Here is a 27833-nt window from a genome sequence, read left to right as displayed (position 1 = left end):
CTAAACAGAGGGCATTCACAGAAAAACAGTCTGCTGAGGTTTCATGGACTGGTGATGCTGATTCAAGGAGAGAGGGGATATTGGAAAGAAGGTGTGTCAGGCAAGAGCTCAGTTTTTCTGTTCTGTGTGTGTGTGTGTGAAGGAAGACAATGATACAAACCTAGGTTCTGGAATTTTCTAGGAATCAATGAGATGATGCACTTGAGAGTTTGGCACCCAACTTGGCATATAGCAAGACACTATTAAATGGGTCTTTGCCTACTTTTTCCCTCCTAGCAGAAATCCCCAGGATATTTTAGTCCTCTAGCTTACCCTCTATTCCTTACAATAGAAAGGAGAACACACCCAGGACCTAAAGTGGGACTCACCTTTGACATATGGCCACCAATTCATGCGCACAGTCCAGGGAATGCTCCGGGCCAGAATACTGGAGTGGGGAGCCTTTCCCTTCTCCAGGGGATCTTCCCAACCCGGGGATCAAACCCAGATCTCCCACATTGCAGGCAGATTCTTTACCAGTTGAGCCACCAGGGAAGCCCAAGAATACTGGAGTGGGTAGCCCATCCCTTCTCCAGCAAATCTTCCCAACTCAGGAATCGAACTGGGGTCTCCTGCACTGTGGGTGGATTCTTTACCAACTGAGCTATCAAGGAAGCTTTTTCCAGAAAGTTATATAATTGGAATTGTCCAGTAGGCAGGCTTCTCAGTTAGTAATATACATGTAAGTTACTTCTGTGTCTTTTCCTGTTTCATGTTGAATTGTTTGAATGTACCAGACATTATTTATTCATTCATCTACTGAGAGACATCTTAGTTGCTTCCTTGGTTTGCCACTACAAGCATCTGTGTGCACGTTTTATGTGGACATGTTTTAAACTCATTAAATATCAAGGAGAAAGATAGCTGGATTATATGAAAAGGGTATGTATTGCAATTATTTTTCTCCCTCGACAATCTTACCTGTTAGAGATTATCCCATAAAAGGCAGGAACTCTCTCACCCTGTGGTCCCACAGATGAACAAGAAGCCTGATGAGCAGTAAAGGTGTATAACATCCTGAAAACCTTTAAAGTCAGTTTATAACCAAATGTTACTTTGCACTGAAATGCAAATCTTGGGAAATTCAACACTAGTTGGTTATCAATATCACAAATAGGTTGGATATGGAAGAAATAACACTTGTGGTCAATACAGTGCACAATGTAAATTGTATATGAAAGTGTAACAAAACAGGACCCTACGGGGCATTCCTGGACTGATCCTCCACCAAGTTCTCCTCCTGCCTCTTGTTTGTAGAGAACCTTTAGGCTTCTAGGCCTTCCTCAAGTTCCAAAGAATAAATATAAACAGAAAATATGAGAAAATGGGGAAACAGGGGGGAACAATCAAGCAACAGATAATAATAATTTAGCCATTAATCTGGAGAAGACAATGGCACCCCACTCCAGTACTCTTGCCTGGAAAATCCCATGGACGGAGGAGCCTGGTAGGCTGCAGTCCATGGGGTCGCTAAGAGTCGGACACGACTGAGTGACTTCACTTTCACTTTTCACTTTCATGCATTGGAAAAGGAAATGGCAACCCACTCCAGTGTTCTTGCCTGGAGAATCCCAGGGACAGAGGAGTCTGGTAGGAGGCTGTCTATGGGGTCGCACAGAGTCGGACACGACTGAAGTGACTTAGCAGCAGCCATTAATCAAATTCACGGAACTTTAAAACCACTTCAGGGGCTATAGATAATATTCTGAGCCATATTCTTGAGCCATTTGTATATACTGAAACTCCCACCACGTGGAAGAAGTTAACTGCATGCTGACCAGAAGCGAGTAGACCACAGAGCAGTTGGAAGAAGGCTGATGAAGTTGGCTTCTAATTACATCACCACCAACCAATCAGAAGAATGTTCAGGAGCTGCTCTCCATAACACTCTCCCTCACCTTGTCTTCAAAAGTCTTTTCCTGAAAGTCATCTGGAAATTTTGTCCTTTTGAGTAACTGGTTGTCCCTGTTCTTTTCTTAGTTCCTGTAGTAAATCCTGCACTTTTCTCTGCCATTCCCAGTTAGTATATTAGTTTCACTGCTTTGTGGTGAGCAAGCAGGTTTGGTTCAGCAATTAAAGAAAACTTTTGTTTTCCATGCTTTTGTTGATTATGCCCAAGGAGTACAGGGCAATATTCTCATTGTAAAAATCCCAGTAATACAGACAGAATGAGGATTTCCACTTACTTCCTCCTCATCCAAGGCCCTTCTCCAGTTTGCATCTCCTGTGGAGAAATAGCAGATTGGGTGTAATGGTTTAAGATTCACATAGAATGAAATCACAGTCTCAGAATTTTAGGCAACACTCAGACTTCCCATGTGTGCTTTTACTTCACATTCCTAACATCATCTGCTGCCGTGCCCTCTTTTTCCTTCTCCACCTCACCTTTCTCCATCTCCTTTTCTTCTTCCATTTTCTCTAGCTTTCTACTGCTAGTACCCTTAAGGAGGAGGCCGGGACATGTACTTTCAGGTTCCCTTGCATCTTAGGCACTCCTGCACTGCTGGAAAGCATTTCTCAAAGTGAACTGAGCAATAGCCAAAGCCTCTGAGCTTCTTCATCAGCCTCATCAGAAGCCTCTGGTCCATCCCTTGGCCATCCACTCTTATGACACCAGCTATCTCTTCAGGATGTCTAGGATCTTACCAGGATACTTGGATCAGACTTACCTGGGGTGATCCTTCTGGGCAAGCAGGCCATCAAGCCCATCCAACACTGCTTGTAGGTTCCCTCTGTGAAACAACTACATCAGATTATCCCCCAGAGGCAGGCAGACATAGGACCAGGCTTGCACCATGGCCTTCAGGGTCTCACTGTGTCTCCCAAAGGAGGCTGAAATAAACAGTGGTAGGAAGAGCTCGGTGGGCAGGTACTCAAAAGGGGAGATAGCTGAGGCCTCGTCCCTCCACAGGCTCATTGCTGCCAGGTCCAGGAGTCTGAGAGGGTTCCAGACACTCATGCTGACTCTACTCCAAAAGGAATCCCATGAGTATTTTTAGGGAATAAATCATTCTTCTCAGGCCAAGCGTGACCTTCATGTGTCTCCTCACACTGCAGAAGAACCAAATTGTGGCCATAGTTACTCCTCTGGCAGTAGTGGAAGAGCCTTAGTTTACACAAGTTATACTCTGGGCTCTGTTGACAAAATTGTTGCAGGAAAGGGAACACCTTCCAGGGCCTAAAACTGGGCTCTTGTCTAACACTCGGAAATGAATTGTCAGAGGAAACACATATGCTGACAAAGCAAGAGATTTTACTGGGAAAGGGAGCCTGGGCGGAGAGCAGTAGGGTAAGGGAACCCAGGAGAACTGCTCTGCCACATGGTTTGTGGTCTTAGGTTTTATGGTGATGGATTAATTTCCTGGTTGTCTTTAGCCAATCATTCTGACTCAGAGTCCTTCCTGGTGGTGCATGCCTTGTTCAGCCAAGATGGATGCCAGAGAGAAGGATTCTGGGAGGTGGTCAGACATATGGTGTCTCCTTTTGACCTTTCCTGAACTCTTCTGGTTGGTGGTGGCTTATTAGTTCCATGTTCCTTACCAGGACCTCCTGTCGTAAAACAACTCATGCAAATGGTTACTATGGTGCATGGCCAGGGTGGGCAGTTTCAATCAGTGTGCTTCCCCTAACAAAATGACATAGGTCTACCATTTCTGGAACCTCAAGTAGTGTCTCACAAGTACCATGGAGATGGAAACATCAGTCACTACCTTATCCATTTTTTCCATATCTTTGCTTAATCATGTCTTACTGGGAGGTGGGTACTATGAGCCTGAAACCTGATCACAATCTGTTTTGGGGGAACACTCTCAGACCATCACTTACAGCCCTAACCTATGGGAATAGGGGAGTCATGTGGGCCAAAAGAGCCTCCATCCTCAGTTCCCACAGTAAACTGGCTGGGAAAGATTAAGGAGATACCACTAAAATGAATGTTATTTGTGCACAAACTAAATATTTTAAATGTCAAGAAATAAAGTTCCAAATAGAGATTTTTCATTAAAAAGTAAATCTAGTTGGTGTAGGTATTTAAAAATGATATACATCAAATTGCAGATCAAAGTATTATTAAAGGTAAAGTTACCCTTAGAGGCAAAACCAAAACCTGAAATCTATTCATTGAAAAGGAAGAAAAAGGAAAATCTCCCTGAAATCCCTAACTGTATGCCATCATTCATGACCAGATTACCATAAGGGAGACCTGGGTGTCCTTAGACTGTTATCTTACCAGCTCTGCTGTGACTGGCAGGGTATTCAGACTTCAGTTCTGTGGAGAACCCAGGTAGTGACTACAGAGCAAGGAAATTTTGCATCTTTTCCTGGGTAACTGGGTAAGGGGTAAGGCTTTTGTAGACCTTTCTAATCACATTATCTGTCTTTTCAACTACTACTTCCAATCAGGAAGTTGTACCTAATTATATTCTATCAGATTGGGCTTCCCTGGTGACTCATATGGTAAAGAATCCACCTGCAATGTGGGAGACCCGGGTTCAGTCCTTGGGTTTGGAAAATCCCCTGGAGGAGAACATGGCAACCCACTCCAGTATTCTTGCCTGGAGAATCCCCATGGACAGAAGAGTCTGGAGTGCTACAGTCCATGGGGTTACAAAGAGTCAGACACAACTGAGAGACTAAGCACACACACAGCCCATCAGGTTAATCCTGAGTGTATATTTGTCTTTATTTAGATGAAATGATAGAACCACATATTCATTCAAAAAAGAGAAAAAATGGGGGACAGGGGGTCATGGCAATCAAGGAATCATTTCTGGATTTAGTCCACAAACATTGATTGGGTTTTACTAATAGGTACCCATGTAGTCCTAGATGTGAAATAAGGAGAGTTTAATGTCTTCCTGAATGAGACTAATAATAATAATAGTAAACAATTACCAAAAGCAATAATCAAAATGTCCCAGAATTAAAACTCTTTCTAAAGACAATGGTTTCTTAAGAATGGCAGCTGAGTGTATCTGCAAGTGGTAAAGAACACTCCTGACAATGCAGGAGACATAAGAGATGTGGGTTCAATCACTGGAATCAGGAAGATCCTTTGGAAAAGGAAATGGCAATCCACTCCAGTATTCTTGCATGGAGAATCCCATGGACAGAGGAGCCTGGCAGCATTGCAATGAGTTGGACATGGCTGAAGTGATTTAGCAGGCACTCACATATCTAAAAGTACCCAGTGAATGACCCAAACAGTATAAAATATTTTATTCCTATTTTGTAAGATCAAGATTAAATTTTTTCTCTGGATGGAGTCTAGAAATTTGAAGGGAGTAACTATGAGGAGACAGTGTTAATTTTGAGCTCCTTACTTCCCATAAGGATGGGATCAACTCAGCAAATTTACTTAAAAACACTAACTATGAGAGTGTGAGTGGAGAGTGAGGCATCCAATCCTGGGAACTCGTACCTTTCCAAGCCTGAGAGCCACTGAGGATGGATAGTGTGGGCTCTTTGGGAACTTGGAGCCAGGGGAGACATAAACAAGAGTCAGTTGCAAATAGCCCTATCCTCATCATGGCAGCTGCTACCAGGACATATTTTCTTCTAGATTCTTCACACAGGAGATGCTTCCCAATTGGCAATTAGCAGCAGCCATTTTCCAGGGATCCTGGGAACCCAGCCATAATCCCATTGGCCCTTTCCACGTACATATATTTAAAAAATGTTTATTTATTTGACTGTATTGAGTCTTAGTGGTAGAATGCAGGATATTACATGTGCAGTCTTACATGTGCAAGCCCATCATTTTGGCACAACAGACTTAATTGCCCCACAGCAGGTGGGATCTTAGTTCCTGACCAGGGATCAAACCTATGTCCCCTGCATTAGAAGGTGGATTCTTAACCACTGGACAACCTGGGAATTCCCCCAAGTATATTTTGATAATGATTGCTTCTTCACACTTAGCTAAGTTTAATGCAATTTCTGATTGAGGCAATGCAATTAAGAATAGAAATAAAATTCTGTTTTTCTCCTCATATTTAGCATGCTCACAAATTTCACCACCTTTTCCCTAAGAATTCAGAAGCTATATTTGGTGTTTGTCTGCTATTTTCAGTGGTGACTGCCACATTGGGTTCCACACAGTGATCCTTTTGAAATTTCAAGACATAAAGTGAGAATCTCCCTCAACTCCAACGAATTCTCCATACCTTTCTTTCCCCCATTCAGAGCGATGCCCAAATATTTCTGCACCACTGGCTGCCAAAGCTGAGATTCTCTTAAGTGTGTTCTCCACCTTGGTATCTTTTGAAAAGATTTCATTTACTACATTTCTACTCTGGGTATCAAGGTCTTTGCATTAAAATGAGTTCAGCTGGATTGTACTAAATAGACTTTTAATAACCAGTTCTTCAATTCTTTATTCATGAGGTACCGTAGAGTGAGATTAGTATCAATAATAATCATAAACATCTCTGTTGGTTGAACATCCATTGAAAGGGCACTTATCATCCACTTCTTCAAAAAATCTTCACAGAAAATATAAATGCCACTGCCCTTTTCCCTCTTTTTAAGCTGGTAAACTCTGATCTGAGCCAGGGAGTAGAGACTGCCCTCTTCCAGGAAGTGAGTGATTGGTAGATTCCCTCAAGCAGGAGACTCAGAAGGATCCCCTCCACTGAGCTGTCGGACATCCTAATTGTTGGAAAGGACTGACTGACAGACCATCACGTGAATGTCAGTGGAAGTGGGGAAATTCGTGAAGTCAGAAGGTACATCAGAGGCTGTCAAGACCTGAGACATTTGTGAGAAAATGGGGCATTGCTCTTAGTGGGTATAGAGTTTCTTTGGGGGTGATAAAAATGTTCTAAGATTTTGGTGACAGCTATGGAGTTCTGTAAGTATACTGAAAAACATTGAATTGCATACTTTAAGTGTATATTTTGTAAAATATATAAATTGTATGTGTGTGTGTTAGTCTTTATGTGACCAAATTTATGTGTCCAACTCTTAATGACCCCAAGGACTGTAGCCCACCAGGCTCCTCTGTCCATGAAATTCTCCAGGCAAGAATACTGGAGTGGGTTCCCATTCCCTTATCCAGAAGATCGTCACAACCCAGGGATTGAACCTGTGTATCTTGCATAGCAGGTGGACTCTACCATCTGAGCCACCAGGTGAGATTAACTGGATGTTTTATAAAATATTTAAATTACATCCCAATAAAATTGTTAGTTTTTTTAGGTATGACTCTTTTTTAAAAAATATAAATTTATTTATTTTAATTGGAGGTTAATTACTTTACAATATTGTATTGGCTTTTATATTATGCTCATTTTTTTGTAAAACATAACCACTTTTGGTAAAAATATGAAATAGGTTTGAATTGGTATGCATAATTGAGTTAATAAATGAGTTTTTAAGCATCCTTCCACTTGAACTAATATGATTAATATTGATAGACATACCCCACATACACAAAGCTCTTTAGGATCCTCAATACATTTTAAGAATATAAAGGAGTCTTGAGACCAGAACTTTGAATACTGCTAATCTAGGAAGAAAGTTTACCAAAAATAAGGGGTAGTTTTCCTCTATTGATGAGAAAGTTAGGTGACAGATCCTTCCTCCTTAAATTGGTATTTAATCACGTCCATGCCACCCAGTCACACTTGGTTTTGTCTGAGTGTTGAAGATTAGTACAGGATCACCCAGCAACACTTTCTCTGCTCCATCTCAGCTGGCCATTTCAGTTTATGCAGCTGAATCAATCAGAAATACAAATATTTGTTACTGTTTTCATAGTAAAACCTTTGTCTCTTTTTTTCTAGTTTCTCTTTTGGCATATTTTCTCAGATTACATTTTTTCCCATGTTTATTAAAATACAATTGACATATAGCATTGTATTTATTTTGTGTGTATATGTAAATAATTTGATATATATATATTTAAAAATGATCATCACGATAAATACTTAACAACCATTATGTCACATAGTTATAGTTTTTTCTTGTGGTGAGAACTTTTATGACCTACTCTTTTAGCAGTACTCAAATGTAAGATATAGTATTAGTAATTTTTATCCCCACACTGTACAGTACATCCTTATGACATTATTGTATAACTGGGAGCATGGGAAACACATGGAGTTTTGTTTTATAGGTAATTCACATGGACATATATATTAACTGCAGTATTATTTCTTTTATATCTTACATATTTATATTCAGTTCAGTTCAGTCACTCAGTCGTGTCTGACTCTGCGACCCCATGAATTGCAGCACGCCAGGCCTCCTTGTCCATCTCCAACTCCCAGAGTTTACTTAAACTCTTGTCCATCGAGTCGGTGATCCATCCAGTCATCTCATCCTCTGTCGTCCCCTTCTCTTCTTGCCCCCAGTCCCTCCCAGCATCAGGGTCTTTTCCAGTGAGTCAACTCTTCACATGAGGTGGCCAAAGTACTGGAGTTCCAGCTTTAGCATCAGTTCTTCCAATGAACACCCAGGACTGATCTCCTTTAGAATGGACTGATTGGATCTCCTTGCAGTCCAAGGGACTCTCAAGAGTCTTCTCCAACACCACAGTTCAAAAGCATCAATTCTTTGGTGCTCAGCCTTCTTCACAGTCCAACTCTCACATCTATACATGACCACTGGAAAAACCAAAGCCTTGACTAGACAGACCTTTGTTGGCAAAGTAATGTCTCTGCTTTTTTTTTTTTTTTCTAATTTTATTTTATTTTTAAACTTTAAATAATTGTATTAGTTTTGCCAAATATCAAAATGAATCCGCCACAGGTATACATGTGTTCCCCATCCCGAACCCTCCTCCCTCCTCCCTCCCCATACCATCCCTCTGGGCCATCCCAGTGCACCAGCCCCAAGCATCCAGCATCGTGCATCGAACCTGGACTGGCAACTCGTTTCCTACATGATATTTTACATGTTTCATTGCCATTCTCCCAAATCTTCCCACCCTCTCCCTCTCCCACAGAGTCCATAAGACTGTTCTATACATCAGTGTCTCTTTTGCTGTCTCGTACACCGGGTTATTGTTACCATCTTTCTAAATTCCATATATATGCGTTAGTATACTGTATTTATGTTTTTCCTTCTGGCTTACTTCACTCTGTATAATAGGCTCCAGTTTCATCCACCTCATTAGAACTGATTCAAATTGTCTCTGCTTTTGAATATGCTATCTAGGTTGGTCATAACTTTCCTTCCAAGGAGTAAGCGTCTTTTGATTTCATGGCTGCAATCACCATCTGCAGTGATTTTGGAGCCCCAAGAAACAAAGTCTGACACTGTTTCCACTGCTTCCCCATCTATTCCCAATGAGGTGGTGGGACCAGATGCTATGATCTTAGTTTTCTGAATGTTGAGATTTAGGCCAACTTTTTCACTCTCCTCTTTCACTTTCATCAAGAGGCTCTTTAGTTCCTCTTCACTTTCTGCCATAAGGGTGGTGTCATCTGCATATCTGAGGTTATTGACATTTCTCCTGGCAATCTTGATTCCAACTTGTGCTTCTTCCAGCCCAGCGTTTCTCATGATGTACTCTGCATATAAGTTAAATAAGCAGGGTAACAATATACAGCCTTGACGTACTCCTTTTCCTATTTGGAACCAGTCTGTTGTTACATGTCCAGTTCTAACTGTTGCTTCCTGACCTTCATATAGGTTTCTCAAGAGACAGGTCAGGTGGTCTGGTATTCCCATCTCTTTCAGAATTTTCCAATTTATTGTGATCCACACAGTCAAAGGCTGGTATTCAATAATATGACATTGATCTTCCCCGAATTGACTTTTCAATAAAAAATAACATTTGACCATAAACTGATGATAAAGCTTTCCAGGGATCATGCAGTTGTAATTATTTACTACCTTAACAGCCTTGTGGTCTGATATGGACCATAGGGTGGTAGAGACACTGTTCCTACTTTTCATGGAAAGGTATCTATCTAACAGGGGGGATTGTCAAGAAAAAAATAATTTTAATATGTACTCTTATCCTACAATCCAACAGTTTCACTCCTTGATATCAGTCCAATCTGTCCATACAAAAAAAGCATACATATGGAAGCTTATAGCAGCTTTATTCATTGTTGCCAAAACTTGAAAGAAGCCAAGATGTCCTTCAAAAGGTGAAAGAACCAGTGAACTGTGATATATTCAAACAATGAAATGGTATCAAACCATGAAAAGACATGGAGGTATCCTCAATGTCTATTACTAAGTGAAAGAACCAATCTGAAAAGGCTACATAAGTGAGTCCAACTACATGACAATTATTTTTTTTATGAATATTTTTTTGCAAAAAAAAAAATTTGCAAAAGGCAAACTCTGAGAATGGTGACATAATCAGATTTTTCTCCGGGTTGAGGTGGAGGAGGGATAAATAGGCAGAGCAAACACTCTGTGTGATTCTACAATGTCATTATGTACTTGACAAAACTCAGAGAATGCACAACACCAAGAAGGAACCTCAATATAAACTATATATGTAGGGGGGATAATGATACATCAATGTAGGTTCATCATTGATAACAAATATACCAATCCAGTGGGGAATGTTGATAGCTCAGAAGGCTATGCATGTGCTGAGGGCAGGATTTACATAGGAAGTCCCTTACTTTCTGCTCAGTTTTAGATAGAAGATAAAACTTCTCTAAAATATAAAATGCATTTTTAAAAACACAATTGTAATTCTTCCAGCTCTGAAATTTTGCTATTCTAAATATTTTTTAAAGTTATTGGAGATTGTCTTTAATCCATTGTGTATTCTTGCCTCCTTTGTCAAAGATAAGGTGTCCATATGTGCGTGGATTTATCTCTGGGCTTTCTATTTTATTCCATTGATCTATATTTCTGTCTTTGTGCCAGTACCATACTGTCTTGATGACTGTGGCTTTGTAGTAGAGCCTGAAGTCAGGCAGGTTGATTCCTCCAGTTCCATTCTTCTTTCTCAAGATTGCTTTGGCTAGTTGAGGTTTTTTTGTATTTCCATACAAATCATGAAATTATTTGTTCTATCTCTGTGAAGAATACCGTTGGTAGCTTGATAGGGATTGCATTGAATATATAAATTGCTTTGGGTAGTATACTCATTTTCACTATATTGATTCTTCCAATCCATGAAGATGGTATATTTCTTCATCTATTAGTGTCCTCTTTGATTTCTTTCACCAGTGTTTTATAGTTTTCTGTGTATAGGTCTTTAGTTTCTTTAGGTAGATATATTCCTAAGTATTTTATTCTTTTCGTTGCAATGGTGAATGAAATTGTTTCCTTAATTTCTCTTTCTATTTTCTCATTATTAGTGTATAAGAATGCAAGGGATTTCTGTATGTTGATTTTATATCCTTCAACTTTACTATATTCATTGATTAGTTCTAGTAATTTTCTGGTGGAGTCTTTAGAGTTTTCTATGTAGAGGATCATGTCATCTGCAAATAGTGAGAGTTTTACTTCTTCTTTTCCAATTTGGATTCCTTTTATTTCTTTTTCTGCTCTGATTGCTGTAGCCAAAACTTCCAAAACTATGTTGAATAGTAGTGGTGAAAGTGGGCACCCTTGTCTTGTTCCTGACTTTAGAGGAAATGCTGTCAATTTTTCACCATTGAGGATAATGTTTGCTGTGGGTTTGTCATAGATAGCTTTTATTATGTTGAGGTATGTTCCTTCTATTCCTGCTTTCTGGAGAGTTTTGATCATAAATGGATGTTGAATTTTGTCAAAGGCTTTCTCTGCATCTATTGAGATAATCATATGGTTTTTATCCTTCAATTTGTTAATGTGGTGTATTACATTGATTGATTTGCAGATATTGAAGAATCCTTGCATCCCTGGGATAAAGCCCACTTGGTCATGGTGTATGATCTTTTTAATGTGTTGTTGGATTCTGATTGCTAGAATTTTGTTAAGGATTTTTGCATCCATGTTCATCAGTGATATTGGCCTTTAGTTTTCTTTTTTTGTGGGATCTTTGTCAGGTTTTGGTATTAGGGTGATGGTGGCCTCATAGAATGAGTTTGGAAGTTTACCTTCCTCTGCAATTTTCTGGAAGAGTTTGAGTAGGACTGGTCAACCACTTGTAAAAGAATGAAACTAGAACACTTTCTAACACCATACACAAAAATAAACTCAAAATGGATTAAAGATCTAAACATAAGACCAGAAACTATGAAACTTCTAGAGGAGAACATAGGCAAAACACTCTCCGACATACATCACAGCAGAATCCTCTATGACCCACCTCCCAGAATATTGGAAATAAAAGCAAAAATAAACAAACGGGACCTAATTAAACTTAAAAGCTTCTGCACAACAAAGGAAATTATAAGCAAGGTGAAAAGACAGCTTTCAGAATGGGAGAAAATAATAGCAAATGAAGCAACTGATAAACAACTAATCTCAAAAATATACAAGCAACTCCTGCAGCTTAATCCCAGAAAAATAAATGACCCAATCAAAAAATGGGCCAAAGAACTAAATAGACATTTCTCCAAAGAAGACATACAGATGGCTAACAAACACATGAAAAGATGCTCAACATCACTCATTATCAGAGAAAGGCAAATCAAAACCACTATGAGGTACCATTTCACGCCAGTCAGAATGGCTGTGATCCAAAAGTCTACAAGCAATAAATGCTGGAGAGGGTGTGGAGAAAAGGGAACCCTCTTACACTGTTGGTGGGAATGCAAACTAGTACAGCCACTATGGAGAACAGTGTGGAGATTCCTTAAAAAACTGGAAATAGAACTGCCTTATGATCCAGCAATCCCACTGCTGGGCATACACACTGAGGAAACCAGAAGGGAAAGAGACACATGTACCCCAGTGTTTGTCTCAGCACTGTTTATAATAGCCAGGACATGGAAGCAACCTACATGCCCATCAGCAGATGAATGGATAAAGAAAGCTGTGGTACATATACACAATGGAGTATTACTCAGCCATTAAAAAGAATGCATTTGAATCAGGTCTAATGAGGTGGATGAAACTGGAGCCTATTATACAGAGTGAAGTAAGCCAGAAAGAAAAATACCAATACAGTATACTAATGCATATACATGGAATTTAGAAAGATGGTAACAATAATCCTGTATACGAGACAGCAAAAGAGACACTGATGTATAGAACAGTCTTTTGGACTCTGTGGGAGAGGGAGAGGGTGGGGAGATTTGGGAGAATGGCATTGAAACATGTATAATATCATATATGAAACGAGTCGCTAGTCCAGGTTCGATGCATGATACTGGATGCTTGGGGCTGGTGCACTGGGACGACCCAGAGGGATGGTATGGGGAGGGAGGAGGGTTCAGGATGAGGAACACATGTATACCTGTGGTGGATTCATTTTTATGTGTGGCACAACAGATACAATATTGTAAAGTTAAAAAATAAAATTAAATTTAAAAAATAGTTATTGGAATCACATGGCTCAGATTTTTATTTTGACTTATTTAATTTAAAAACATTTATTTATTCATTTATTTATTTGGCTGCTCCAGGTCTGGTTGTGGCATTCAGGACAGTCCATCCAACTCCATTGTGGCATGCAGGATCCATCTTTAGTTGCAGCACGGGAACCCTTAGTTGCAGCATGTGGGATCTAATTCCCTGCCCAGGGATCCAATCGGGGCCCCTTCATTGGGAACATGGAGTCTTGGCCACTAGACCAACATGGAGGTCCCTATTCTAATTAGTTTTTAAAGAAGAAACTGTTCTTTTTGAATGATTATTAAAATAATTTATTTTCTTTGGTGGCTCCAAACGAACTCAAGCATTTTATAAAATTATCCACGTGCATTAGTCAGAGAACTACCTAGTATTATAATTTAGTTTTTAAAAACAGTTTTCTCATTTATTTCCTCATGTTAATTGCTCAGTCCTGTCCAACTCTATGGGACCCCAGAGGACCCACCAGGCTCCTCTATCTGGGACTTCCCTGGTACCTCAGGCAGTAAAGAATCTGCCTGCAGTGCAAGAGACCAGGGTTTGATCCCTGGGTGGGGAAGAACCCCTGAAGAAGGGAATGGCTACACACTCTAGTAGTCTTGCATGGAGAATTCCATAGGCAGAGGAGCCTGGCAGGTTACAATCCATGGGGCCTTTCATGCATTTTTTTAAGTACTCAACTTTTTTTACAGTTTTGAAAGATGGATCTTATTTATATAAATCACAGCACAAATATTTGTACTAAATGAACATGTACATTACAGCAAATGTTTATAGCATGCTAAAACCTACAGTCCTGCTCACCATGTTAGTTCATGTCACCTGGTCTCATGTACCAGCAGGTAACCTAGGAGTCTGGAGGCTCAGAATGTCTATCTCTAGAGAGAGGACTGGACTCTTTCCCTTGCTCCTCCCTGTGCTGGCTGCTAAAGCAGCTTAGGTGAACTATAATTCTTTGGTAGCTTTGTATAAATGCTGAATCCAAGACAGAATGGAGAACTAGTGGGAATAGTAAGGTTTCAGATAATGGATAATTCATTGCATTTTCTTTCATCAGTAACTAAATATCTTGAGGTGAAAACAGAGAAAATGATTCTGTATCCTGGAGGGCACCAGTCCGTATATACTGAAGATTTCTTTATTTCTGACCATTTCAGTATACTCAGAAAATTACATTCTGTATTCTTATGCTATTTAACCCATGTCATTGAAAGTGCCATCATTTTCCAGAGTCTACATTTCCCCTTACAATCTTGAACTTCCACTGGATCATCTTTTCTTTGCCCATTCACATTGAGCTGATGTCTGAAACCATAGATTTTCATGTTATGAAGTACACATGTCCTAGATTTCTGTTTCCAAGTGCCCAGAAGAAAGCTTTTCATAGAGACAACTATCAAGGCAGGGGTACTATAGCTATATATAATGGGCTGCACATGACAACATAAGTCTTCACCATTGTGCGGACAGGGACTTAGGAAAATCCTGATGATCCTGGGCTGGCCTAAGTCTCTCAGAATCTCTAACAGCTGAGTCCGAAGGTGAGCAAGTCTGCCTTCCAGGGGGACACCCTGAGGGCTGTAACTCTCCTGAGGGGCTGGATACCACTCCTGACTTAAACAGGGCAGCCCAGTGGTGTGTCACAGCATCTTCTCCATGACAGCCATGGAGAGAAGGTTCCCACATAGGCTGAAGGAACTGAGCTGGGAGCAACGGTTTAGGGCAGGCAGGATGGCCTCAAACTGGGAGTCCATGATCCCACACTGGTCTAAGTACAGTTCCTGGATGGTGGCTGCAACTTTCTCCAGCAGAACTTGGAGCAGTTCAGGACTAAAATCAGTCATGGTGACACCAACAATTTCCAGGCTTTTTAGCTGACAGATGTTCAGGCACTGGGACAAGTGGATCAAGTCAGATTCCGTAAGTCAGCAGTTGGTTATTGAGAGGTTGTGCAAAGTGGTCTTCAGGCACCTGGGGAGAAACCAAACAATTAGTTCTTGGAAACTGGGTGCCAGGTGGCTACATGGTGGTGTGGTACTCAGTTGCTAAGCCGAGTCTGACTCTTGGCAACACTGTGGACTGTAGCCCACCAGGCTCTTCTGTCCATGGCATTTTCCAGGCAAGAATACTGGAGTGGGTTGTTGTTTCCTTCTCCAGGGTACCTTCCTGACCCAGGAATCCGATCCGAGTCTCTTGTGTCTCCTGCACTGGCAGGCGGGTTCTTTACTACTAGTGCCACCCGGGAAGCCCCATGGTGGCTACATGTGATAGCAAATGGTTTCTTCAGGGCAAAAGTTAAGTCTGACCATCTGATGAGGGTCAATACACTGATTGCCCAGTCTCAATCTAGGCTCAGTCCTGTTACCTTCACTATGTGATTGAGTCAATTCATAGAATCTTGAAAGTTCTCTCCCTCATCTGTCAAGCAGAATACAACATACTCCACTTCCTTATGAGGATGAATGAGTATAATGGAAGGCACTAGAACATGCTCAGAGGAGAGCCTGACACAGAGCCTCGATCAAGGGTGGTCGTCACTGAATTTTATTGCTAGGTGGATGAAATAAAAAATTATTTAATCTAGGGATTCCTTCAGTCCAACTTTGGGCTCCAGATGCCTATATCTTTGGCCAGGTGTGGATCTAGAGAGAAATTCATAAAGAATACACTTACACAAGATTCTACAACATCAAATGTGATGCCAGGCTAATGGGCTCACTTACATTCCTGGATCATCTACAAACTTTCCATCACTTTTTATTATCCATTTGGCTCAGCTGGATTAACATAATCTCCAGAATCATCACTTTCCCTTATATTAATTACCTTGTCTGGAGCACAAAAAAACAAGTTATACAGACAGATAGTTTAAGACAAGCTCATTGTGGCCACAATCCTGGTGAACATAGAGCTTCTCTTCAGAAATGCTCTGCTCTGATGTGATTCCCCAACAGAGTCCCCTTTATTTCCTCTATTTTGAAGTCATTTGAACATAAACACCTTTGCTGAATGAAGAAATTACAAACCCTCCAGGGCCAGATCCAAACATCCCAGTCAATAATCTATACCTTCACAGCAAGGTGTCCCTTTCAAGAGCCACTATAACAGTTTAGCACGCAATCTTTATTTCCATGGTCATGGGACACCACCCTTCAGTGACAGTGACTTTGACATTCTAATGTTATGTTCAGTGTTACCCAGACAGTGGTGCACACTCACCTGAGCATCTGGTCCAGGCAGCCTTCAAGAAAGGAGGGAGACTCCAGATGAAGATCCCAGAGGTGGCCCAGCCTCAGGAACTGGGAGGTAATTTGCACAACGTGATCCTGCTCGTGCTTCCTAAAGGCAGACACGTGGATAGGGAAGAGAACGAGTCTTTGAAGATTACTCATGTGGCCCAGGAAAGGAGCAAAAGTGGCCAGGGTGGACAGATGCCAGGTGCAATTCACCTGCACCTCCTGGATACAGTCCAGCTGCACCAAGCTCAGGACCTTCACAATATTTTCCATTGACATTGAAAAGATCTTCAGCTTCTTACAGCACAGATGTATGGAAGCTTTTCTCTGCTCCACCCACTGGAGAAGGTAGGTGAGGAAGTTTTTCAGGGTCCTTTTTTTCAGGGAAAGGTCTGTGAAAACCCTCAATGGCACCAAGTGCTGCTTTGTTATCAAGCTGGGTTCAATCACTGGTGCTCTTCCTGAGCCTGTACATCCATGATTGTTGGCTCCAGACCACATGCTCCAGAATTTATGACCAGTGTCCCGCAAATCTAGCACCTGCAGTTTGCACCTCCTATAGAGAAAAAGGAGATTGGTAGAGATGCATTAAAATCCACCCAGAAAGAAAAAATAGCCACAAAAATTAAGCTCACACTGCTCTCCTCCGCTGTAATTTCAGATTACTGATGTCACCTGCTGTCTTGCCCTCTTTCCTCTCTGACTTTCTTCCATCTCGCTTTCTTTTCTTGTCCTTTCTGAATCTTCACTTCTAGTAACTTTAAGGATCACTAAGAGGAGAAGTACATGATATTTCAGGCTCCTGTTCATTACAGGCACTCTTATGCTTCCAGAGGCACTTCCCTTAATGAGACAAGCCTTCTTCATTTCCATCTTCAGAACCCTCTGGTCCATTCCTTTGCACCCACATTCCCTCACCCCAGCTGTCTTCTCTGGGACACCCAGGATTTTACCAGGTTCCCCAAGTCAGGCTCACCTTGAGGGAACCTTCTGGGCAAGAAGGACGTCAAGTGCTTCCAGCACTGCTTGTAGGGGTCCCACATGAGGCAGGTCAATCAGGGCCCCCAGAGGCAGGCGGACAAAGGGCCAGGTTTGCACCATGGCCTTCAGAGTCTCAATGTGTCCCCCTTGGAATGCTTCCACGAAGAGGGGTGGGAAGAGCTCCGTGGGTAGAAACTCCAAAGCAGAAATGACTGAGTCCTCATCCCTCAGCAGGCTTGTTCTTGCGAGGTCCAGGAGTCTGGGTGGGGTTGGGACATTCATCCTGACTCTTCGCCAAAAGGAATCCTGTGGAAAATGCCAAGCAACAAAAGCACCCATTTCAGGGCAAATGTGAGCACACCATAGACTGTCTCCCAGCCCTTCAGAAGAACCTAGTCAAGGCCAAGATCTATGCACTGGCAAGGGTGGAAGCCCTTCAGTTGTTCCTTTTGATACTGTGGGTTCACTGGGCACAAAGCTGTAGCTTTTTCCCTACTGGTTTCAGTAACAAGCATCTCAACCCCTAGCACATTCAGATACATCCACTTCTTTGTTTAATTCATGTTCCACTGAGAAGTGGTTACCAAGAGCCTGAAAGTTGACTCCAAACTTTATTTGGGGAAGACTTTCAGATGATCATTTAGTCTATGGGAAGAAGATTGTCGTGTGGAGCAACACAGCCTCCATCCTGTTACTGCAGTTACAACGAATAGTAAATTTGAAAAAATGCTCCTACATGAAAGTCAGGTGTACACAAAAAAAAGTATTTTACATTTCAAAAAATAAATTTACAGATATTTTTATTAAAAATATCATCATGGTAAAGCTATCTGAAAATGGTATCAGCTACAGCATGAATTGAAATAATTGGGATTCAGGGTAAATACAAGTAGAGGTACAATGAAAACCTGAAATATTATCATCTAAAGAGAAATAATTAAAAAAACACAAAACCTCTCTGTGTCATTTTGAGTTCCATGCCACCCTTAAGGTCAGCTAAAGATGTCTGAGAACAGTCCTGACAGTAACTTACCACTGTGATGTTGGTGTGGTGCTCAGACCATAGGCCTTGTGGAGGACTCAGCCAGTGACTCAGGAGTCAGAAGATTCTGCATCCTTTCTTCAGAGGCTGAGACTTTTACAGGTTTTTCTAATCCCATCATCCCTCTGTCCAACTACTAGCAAAATCAGAAAGGGGTGCCTGATTAGATTATAAAATGCCCACTGTATTGATTTTGATTGGATCTTCATTTTTCTCCACATTAGGTGACTGAATCAGATATACATTCAGGAAACAGAATAATGATCGGGGAATCAAGAACTCACACATGGATTCACTCCACAAACATTGGTTGATATGCACCAATATGGACAATTATATCCCTGGGTTTGGTCATGGAACAATTTATTGGTTCCTGACATTGAACAAGAAAGAAAATAACTTGAAACCAACTTTGTTGGGGGAACTTTGGCCCAGTCAAAATTATCAGAATGTCCCAGAATTAACACAGCTTCATAAAAACAGTCCAGATATTCCCAAAAGATACAAAAATAATAAAAAAGTGTCCCTGTATCAATTTGTCACTTAGGTGTTATGTAGGAAACATAGAAGATTGTGAGCCTATACAGGCAACAAAGGAGATGTAAGAGTGGATCAGGAGAGTTTTGAACCGGGCATTCCTAAAGGGACCTTGTGAATGATCCCAACAGTGTAAAATACATGTCTTTCTCTCCTTTATTTTAAGAAAAAGGAAGATTTAAAGCTGCTATTCTGGGTGATATTTTGAAATGAAAATATGGTGGCTCACAGGGGACAGTGCCATCTTGGAGGGTGTTTCCTCTAGAAATTTGGGATCAGTCCAGCAAACAACATTAAAAGATGTAATCTAATATGTGAGAAGAGGGAGAGGTGGAGTCCTGGGATCAGACATTTCCAAGACTGACAGTTACTAATGGTGGGCACTGTGGACTCTTCGGGAGCATGGCACCAGAGGAAAATAAATGTGGGTCACTGGAAAATAACACTGTCACCCAGGGACAGGTGCTATCAGAAGAGGTTTTCTTAAGATTTTTTTCTCACTGAGGACAGCTTCCAGATGGCTAGCAGCCTGAACCATTTTCCGGTGGTCATGGAAGCCAAGCTATAATCTTATTGGCCCCCTCTTTTTTTTTTTTTTTTTTTTATTCTTCCAATTTTATTTTATTTTTAAACTTTACATAATTGTATTAGTTTTGCCAAATATCAAATGAATCCGCCACAGGTATACATGTGTTCCCCATCCCGAACCCTCCTCCCTCCTCCCTCCCCATACCATCCCTCTGGGCTGTCCCAGTGCACCAGCTCCAAGCATCCAGCATCATGCATCGAACCTGAACTGGCAACTCGTTTCCTACATGATATTTTACATGTTTCATTGCCATTCTCCCACATCTTCCCACCCTCTCCCTCTCCCACAGAGTCCATAAGACTGTTCTATACATCAGTGTCTCTTTGCTGTCTCGTACAGGGTTATTGTTACCATCTTCTAAATTCCATATATATGCTAGTATACTGTATTTATGTTTTTCCTTCTGGCTTACTTCACTTGTATAATAGGCTCCAGTTTCATCCACCTCATTAGAACTGATTCAAATGTATTCTTTTTAATGGCTGAGTAATACTCCATTGTGTATATGTACCACAGCTTTTTATCCATTCATCTGCTGATGGACATCTAGGTTGCTTCCACGTCTTGGCTATTATAAACAGTGCTGCGATGAACATTGGGGTACACGTGTCTCTTTCCCTTCTGGTTTCTCAGTGTATGCCCAGCAGTGGGATTGCTGGATCATAAGGCAGTTCTATTTCCAGTTTTTTAAGGAATCTCCACACTGTTCTCCATAGTGGCTGTACTAGTTTGCATTCCCACCAACAGTGTAAGAGGGTTCCCTTTTCTCCACACCCTCTCCAGCATTTATTATTTGTAGACTTTTGATCGCAGCCATTCTGACTGGTGTGAAATGGTACCTCATAGTGGTTTTGATTTGCCTTTCTCTGATAATGAGTGATGTTGAGCATCTTTTCATGTGTTTGTTAGCCATCTGTATGTCTTTTTTGGAGAAATGTCTATTTAGTTCTTTGCCCATTTTTGATTGGGTCGTTTATTTTCTGGAGTTGAGCTGTAGGAGTTGCTTGTATATTTTGAGATTAGTTGTTTGTCGGTTGCTTCATTTGCTATTATTTTCTCCCATTCTGAAGGCTGTCTTTTCACCTTGCTAATAGTTTCCTTTGATGTGCAGAAGCTTTTAAGGTTAATTAGGTCCCATTTGTTTATTTTTGCTTTTATTTCTTGCTTTACAGAATTTTATTGTTTTCTGTCAAACTTCAACATGAATCAGCCATAGGTATACATACATCCCCTTCCTTTTGAACTTCCCTCCCATCTCCCTCCCGATCCCACCCCTCTAGGTTGATATAGAGCCCCTGTTTGAGTTTCTTGAGCCATACAGCAAATTCCCATTGGCTGTATATGCTACATATGGTGATGTAAGTTTCCATGTTACTCTTTCCATACATCTCGCCCTCTCCTCCCCTCTCCCCATGTCCATAAGTCTATTCTCTAGGTCTGTTTCTCCACTGCTGCCCTGCAAATAAGTTCTTCAGTACCATTCTTCTAGATTCTGTATATATGTGTTAGAATATAATATTTACCTTTTTCTTTGACTCACTTCATTCTGTATAATAAATTTATTTATTTTAATTGGAGGCTAATTACTTTATTGGTTCTGCCATACATCAACATGAATCCACCCTTTTTATAAGTGTATTTAGACAGTTACTATTTCTTCAAACTTAGGTAAGTTCGATACAGATTCTGGTCAAGGTGACTCCATTAGGTACAGAAAGAAAATTGTGTTTCTGTGCTCATTAAGATCAGCACTTTTCTGGGAACTTCCCTGGTGGTCCCAAGGTCAAGAATCCGGTGTTTCAAGTTGTGCCACAATCAGGGGTGACTCCCACCCGAGGCTGCACCACACAGTTTCTTTTGAGTGTAACGGCACCCATGAAAGGGAACCCAGCTTAAACAATTTCCTTGCCTCTCTCCCACCCCATTTATTTGATGCCCAAACTATTCTTGTACACCTCTGGCCACCTTAGTGATGACTATTTGAAAGCTGTTCACTCCTTTGGTCACTTTCCATTCACCATGTTTCTTCTATGGGTTTGAATGCCCTTTGCATAAAACATGGTTAAATTGGATTCTACTCAACAGACATATTAAATCCCAGGCCATCAATACATACTTACAATAGAGTGAGATTAGTAACAATGATAATCATAAGCATCTCTGATTTTGAACACAAACTGGGGAGCAACCGTGTGGGCACTTTTATATAACCTTTAGATAACCATCAGAGAAAACCTAAACCTAACTCATATTTTCCCCATTTGTAGGCAGATGAACCAAGGTCACTGTCAAGCAGGGGAATCTTCCCAACTCCCTGCAGAGAATATTTAGCTGACAGTATCCAAAGGACCACTGTCTGCTCCAGAGCTGACAGGAAACCTAAATGTTAGAAAGGACTGTCTGAGGGACTTCACGTGATGTTAGTGGAAATTTTGAAATTTCAAAGTCTAAGGTTGGGATGATTCTATGGGATCAAAGCTTCTATGAGATCTAAAAAGAACACTGTTTTAAAGGCTCACCTTTCATCCCCTTGCAGTCCAGCACCTTCAGTTCAATGATAAATAAAAGGGACTTTAAATCGAATTAATAAATGCCCGTGAGCCTCTGAAGAATAGGGAATCCTCTTACACTGTTGGTGGGAACGTAAATTGTGCAGCCACCAGGGAAAACAGTATGAAAGCTCCTCATAAAACTAAAAATGGAATTCTCATGTGATCCATCAACCCCACCCCTGGGCATATACCCAGAAGAAAAAATTGTAATTCAAAAATATATGTGTTCCCCTGGGTTCATATTAGCATCATTTAAAATACCCAAGACATGGAAACAACCTAAATGTCCACTGACAGAAGAATGGATAAGGAAGATGTGATATTATTGAGCCATTAAAAAGAATAAACTATTGCTGGTTGCAGTAATGAAGATGAACTTAGAGATGATACTAACGAAGCAAGTGAAAAAATGAAAGACAAATACCCTATGTTGTCATGTATATATGGAGTCAAAGATGTGGCACAAATGAGCTCACCTATGAAAATGAAACAGAATAAAAGGCATAGAGAACAGACTTGTGGTGGCCACTGGGGAGGGGTATGGGGAAGGGGAGGTTTGGATTGGCAGATTCAAACTGTCATATATAGTTGTTCAGTTGCTCAGTTGTGTCCGAATCTTTGCAACCTCATGGACTGCACTGCTCCAGGCCTCCCTGTCCTTCACCATCTCCCAGAGCTTGCTCAAACTCTGTCCATTGAGTCAGTGATGCTACCCAACCATCTCATCCTGTGTCGTCCCCTTCTCCTCCTGACTTCAATCTTTCCCAGCATCAGGCTTTTTGCCAATGAGTCAGCTCTTCACATAAGGTGGCGAAAGTATTACAGCTTTACCTTCAGCGTCAGTTTTTCCAATGAGTATTCAGGGGTGATTGCCTTTAGAATTGACTGATTTGATCTTCTTGCTACCCAAGTGACTCTCAAGAGTCTTCCCCAGCACTGCAGTTTGAAGGCATCAATTCTTCAGCACTCAGCCTTTTTATGGTCCAACTCTCACATCCATACATGACTACTGAAAAAACCATAGCTTTGACTATACACATCTTCGTAGGCAAAGTAATGGCTCTGTTTTTTAATATGCTATCTAGGTTTATCATAGATTTTCTTCCAAGGAACATGGGTGCTAAGTTGCTACAGTTGTGTAGCAACTCTGACTCTTTGCAACTCCATGAACTCTAGCCTGGCAGGCTTTTCTGTCAATGGGATTCTAAAGGCAAGAATGCTGGAGTGGATTGCCATGCCCTCCTCCTGGCCTTCCAAGGAACAAGCGTCTTTTGATTTAATGGCTGCAGTCACCATCTTCAGGATGCGTAAGCAACAAGATTCTACTGTGCAGCAAAAGAAACTATATTCAGTATCCTGTTATAAAGCATAATGGAAAATAATATGCAAAATAATGTGTGTGTATATATATATGTAAAACTGAGTCAGTTTGCTATACAGTAGAAATTAAACACAGCACTGTAAATCAACTATATTTAAATTAAATCTTTTAAAAAGAAACTAATTATATGAAGAAACATCTTGAGCTGATATAGAAATCTACAACAGTGGACAAGCTCCAAGTTGGTCATTCTCAGATATGTGGGAATCTTGGGGATATTCAGAAGGACCTTTGCTCTTGAGCAGTAATCTGCTGGGAAATTGTGCCAAAAATAAAAATCAGCAACTGACACAGGTGTAAGTGGTAAAGGCAAATTCAATTCAGAACTATGACAATAGAGGAAAATATTTTCCATCATGTAAATGGACTTCATTCACAATTCAGCAGATACAGGCAGCGATTTAAGCCAAGAAGCACTATGCTTCCTGGCCCATAAGTTGCTGAGAGGAAGCATTAAATCTGGGCAGTATTCTGGTTGTGAAAGTGAAAGTCACTTAGTCATGTCCGACTCTCTGAGACCTCATGGACTATACAGTCCATGGAATTCTCTAGGCCAGAATACTGGAGTGGGTAGCCTATCCCTTATCCAATGGATCTTCCCAACCCAGGAATCGAACCAGGGTCTCCCACATTGCAGGCGAATTCTTTACCAACTGAGCTATGAGGGAAGCCCATTCTGGTTGTACAAGTCTAATAGATTTCTTGTTGAAGACAGCTCAGCATGATCAGATACCAAGAGTGGGCCATGAAGAATTTTGATCAGATTTGTTTGTTTGTTTGTTTAGCAACACTGAGTCTTGGTTGCTGCAAAGCCTTTTCTTTAGCTGTGGTGAGTGGGGGCTACTATTCAGCTGCAGGACGCAGGCTTCTCATTGCAGAGGCTTTTCTTGCTGTAAAGTTCGGGCTCTAGGGCATGCTGGCTTCAATAGTTGCAGCATGAGGGCTTAGTAATTGCCTCTCCTGGAAAAGGCTCAATAGTTGTGGCTGAGTTGCCCCATGGCATGGGGTACCTTTATGGACCAGGGATTAAACTCATGTTTCCTGCATTGGCAGGCAGATTATTTACCACTGAGTCACCAAGGAAACCTCTAGATCAAATTTTTGAGGTGATCAGATATCAAGGGTAAATATTCTCCCTGAACTGGCTTAGAATTCTAGTTCAAACTTGATTTTAGAACAAAGTTCATGGACACTTGTAGAGGAAGTTTTAGGAGTCTGAATAAATTTTGGTTAAACAGAGAATGTTTTCAGTTGAAGAGACCATGCTAGGTGGATGGTGCAAACACTGATGTAGTGAAGCGTGTGGCCAACTTGGGAATAGGTGAAGGTCACTGATGCTGGGCAGAGAAGGCACAGGCAGGTCACATGGGATGTGGAATGAAGAGAGGAGCCTTTGAAAGATTTCCATGATCTGATTAATGCTCTCTCACTCTCTGCAGTTGTTGCATGGAGATGATATTGTCGATAGACAAAGGAGTAGGAAAACAGAGTAGGAAGAGAATTCCACCTGCACCCTGGCTTGGAAAGAACAGTCTTATTGGGCACTCACAGGGGTGGACAGTCACAGGAGTCACCATAGCAGTGGTAGTTTGCAGGAGGCTTGGGTGTGGGTGTAGGGGAAACAAAGAGAAGAAGATGCTCATTGAAGTGTTGATTGGTCCTTTATGTTAATGGGTTGCTATGAACTAAACGTGTGTTCTCCATGTCCTACTTCCTATACATGCCCCTCCACACCCCACAAACTCATATCTGGAAGCCTTAACCCCCAAGGTAATGGATAATGGTATTTGGACATTGGCCTTTAGGCTGTAACTAGTTTTGAATGAGATGGTGAAGGTGAAGCCCCAAGATAGGTTTAATGCCCTTCGAAGTAAATGAAGTGACCTGTGCCCCACTTATTTCACCACCATGTGGCAAAACTGGGAACCTGGATCCCTCCACAACCAGACTGTGCTACCTCCTTGATCTCAGGCTTCCAGCCCCCAGGACTATAAGAAATAAATTTTCCTTATTGAAGCCACCCAGTCTATGATATTCTGTTTTGTTTTCATAGACTGAGTCAACTAAGGAAACACTGTGCAGAAGGCATAAAGTATATGGAGACTCGTGTTATTGTGTGTGTGTTTTTGTTTGTTTTTGGACAACTCACACAAAACACAATAAGAAGTGATGCTGTCCATAGCAGGTTAAAGGAAAACACGGGTCACATGTATGACTTTATAATGTAATCTATTCTTACATAAAATTTCCTATGAATAAAAGAATCATTCTTTCATTCATTATTTCAGCATAAGTTGAAATTTGTAAAAAATTTTGTAAAAAATACAAATTCTTTATTATATTTCAGAGGTTTCACTGGATCTATGTGGGGTTTGGGAAGTGAAGATTACATGAGCTCCACTCTTGCTGAATTGAAATCTGCCTCATGGAGTTAATGGAAACTGGTAACTAACAGAAATCCTTGAGTTTGCTTCACAGAGAAGCAGAGAATGAAACAGCTTGGTTAAAGACTTCCGCATTGTGCAAAAGCCAGTGACCAAAACCACCCCAAAGAAAAACAAATTCAAGAAGGAAAAGTGGTTGTCTGAGGAGGTTTGGCAGTTAGTTGAGGAAAGAAGAGAAGCAAAAGGCAAGGGAGAAAGGGAAAGATGTGCACAACTGAATGCAGAGTTCCAGAGAACAGAAAAGAGATGAGAAAGCCTTCTTAAATGAACTATGCAAAGAAATAGAGGAAAACAATAAAATGGGAAAGACTAGAGCTCTCTTCAGGAAAATTGGAGGTGTCAAGGGAATATTTCATGCAAGGATGAGCATGATAAAAGACAGAATGGTAAGGACCTAACAGAAGCAGAAGAGATTAAGAAGAGATGGCAAGAATGCACACAAGAACTACACAAAAAAGATCTTAATGACCCAGGTTACCACAAATGGTATGGTCACTTAGACCTGGAAATCCTGGAGTGTGAAATCAAGCGGGCCATACGAAGAATAACAACAAACAAAGCAGGAGGAGGTGATGGAATTACAGCTGAGCTATTTAAAATCCTAAAAGGTGATGCTGTTAAAGGGCTGCACTCAATATGCCAGCAAATGTGGAAAACTCAGCAGAGGCCACAGGATGGGAAAAGTCAGGTTTCATTCCAGTCCTAATGAAGGGCAATGCCAAAGAATGTTCAAACTACCTCATTAATACAATCACATTCATTTCACATGCTAGTAAGGTAATGTTCAAAATCCTTCAAGTTATGCTTCAATAGTACTTGAACTTCCAGATGTATATATAAGCTGGATTTCAAAGAGTCAGAGGAATTAGAGATCAAATTGCCGACATTCATTGGATCATGGAGAAAGCAAGAGAGTTTCAGGAAAAAAGTCTTCTGCTGGTTCCAAATTGGAAAACGAGTACATCAAGGCTGTTTATTGTCACCCTGCTTATTTAACTTATATACAGAATACATCAGTGAAATGCCAGGCTGGATGAAGCACAAGCTGGAATCAAGATTGCCAGGAGAAATATCAATAACCTCAGATATGCAGATAACACCACCATTATGGCATAAAGTGAAGAGGAACTAAAGAGCCTCTTGATGAAAGTGAAAAGGGAGAGTGAAAAAGATGGCTTAAAACTCAACATTCAAAAAACAAAGATCATGGCATCTAGTCCCATCCCTTCATGGCAAATAGATGGGGAAATAATGGAAACAGTAAGAGACTTTAATTTCTTGGGCTCCAAAATCACTGCAGATGGTGACTGCAGCCATGAAATTAAAAGATGCTTGCTCCTTGGAAGAAAAGCTATGACAAACCTAGACAGCATATTAAAAAGCAGAGACATTACTTTGCCAACAAAGACCTGTCTAGTCAAAGCTATGGTTTTTCTAGTAGTCATGTATGGATGTGAGTTGGACCATAAAGAAAGCTGAGCGCTGAACAATTGGTGCTTTTGAACTGTGGTGTTGAAGAAGACTCTTGAGAGTTCCTTGGACTGCAAGGAGATCAAACCAGTCAATCCTAAAGGAAATCAGTCCTGAATATTCATTCGAAGGACTGATGCTGA

The 27833-nt window shown here is 40.9% G+C and overlaps 1 pseudogene; it reads right to left on the bottom strand.

Annotated features, from left to right (window-relative positions):
- Positions 1-2782: 2782 nt before the first annotated feature.
- On the bottom strand, positions 2783-17961 carry LOC133227363 (PRAME family member 8-like; annotated as a pseudogene).
- Between the last annotated feature and the right edge of the window lie 9872 nt (positions 17962-27833).

The sequence above is a fragment of the Bos javanicus genome, chromosome 16 (assembly GCF_032452875.1).
Source record: "Bos javanicus breed banteng chromosome 16, ARS-OSU_banteng_1.0, whole genome shotgun sequence".
In the NCBI taxonomy this organism is placed as follows: domain Eukaryota; kingdom Metazoa; phylum Chordata; class Mammalia; order Artiodactyla; family Bovidae; genus Bos; species Bos javanicus.
This window is presented reverse-complemented; position numbering and strand designations above follow the sequence as displayed.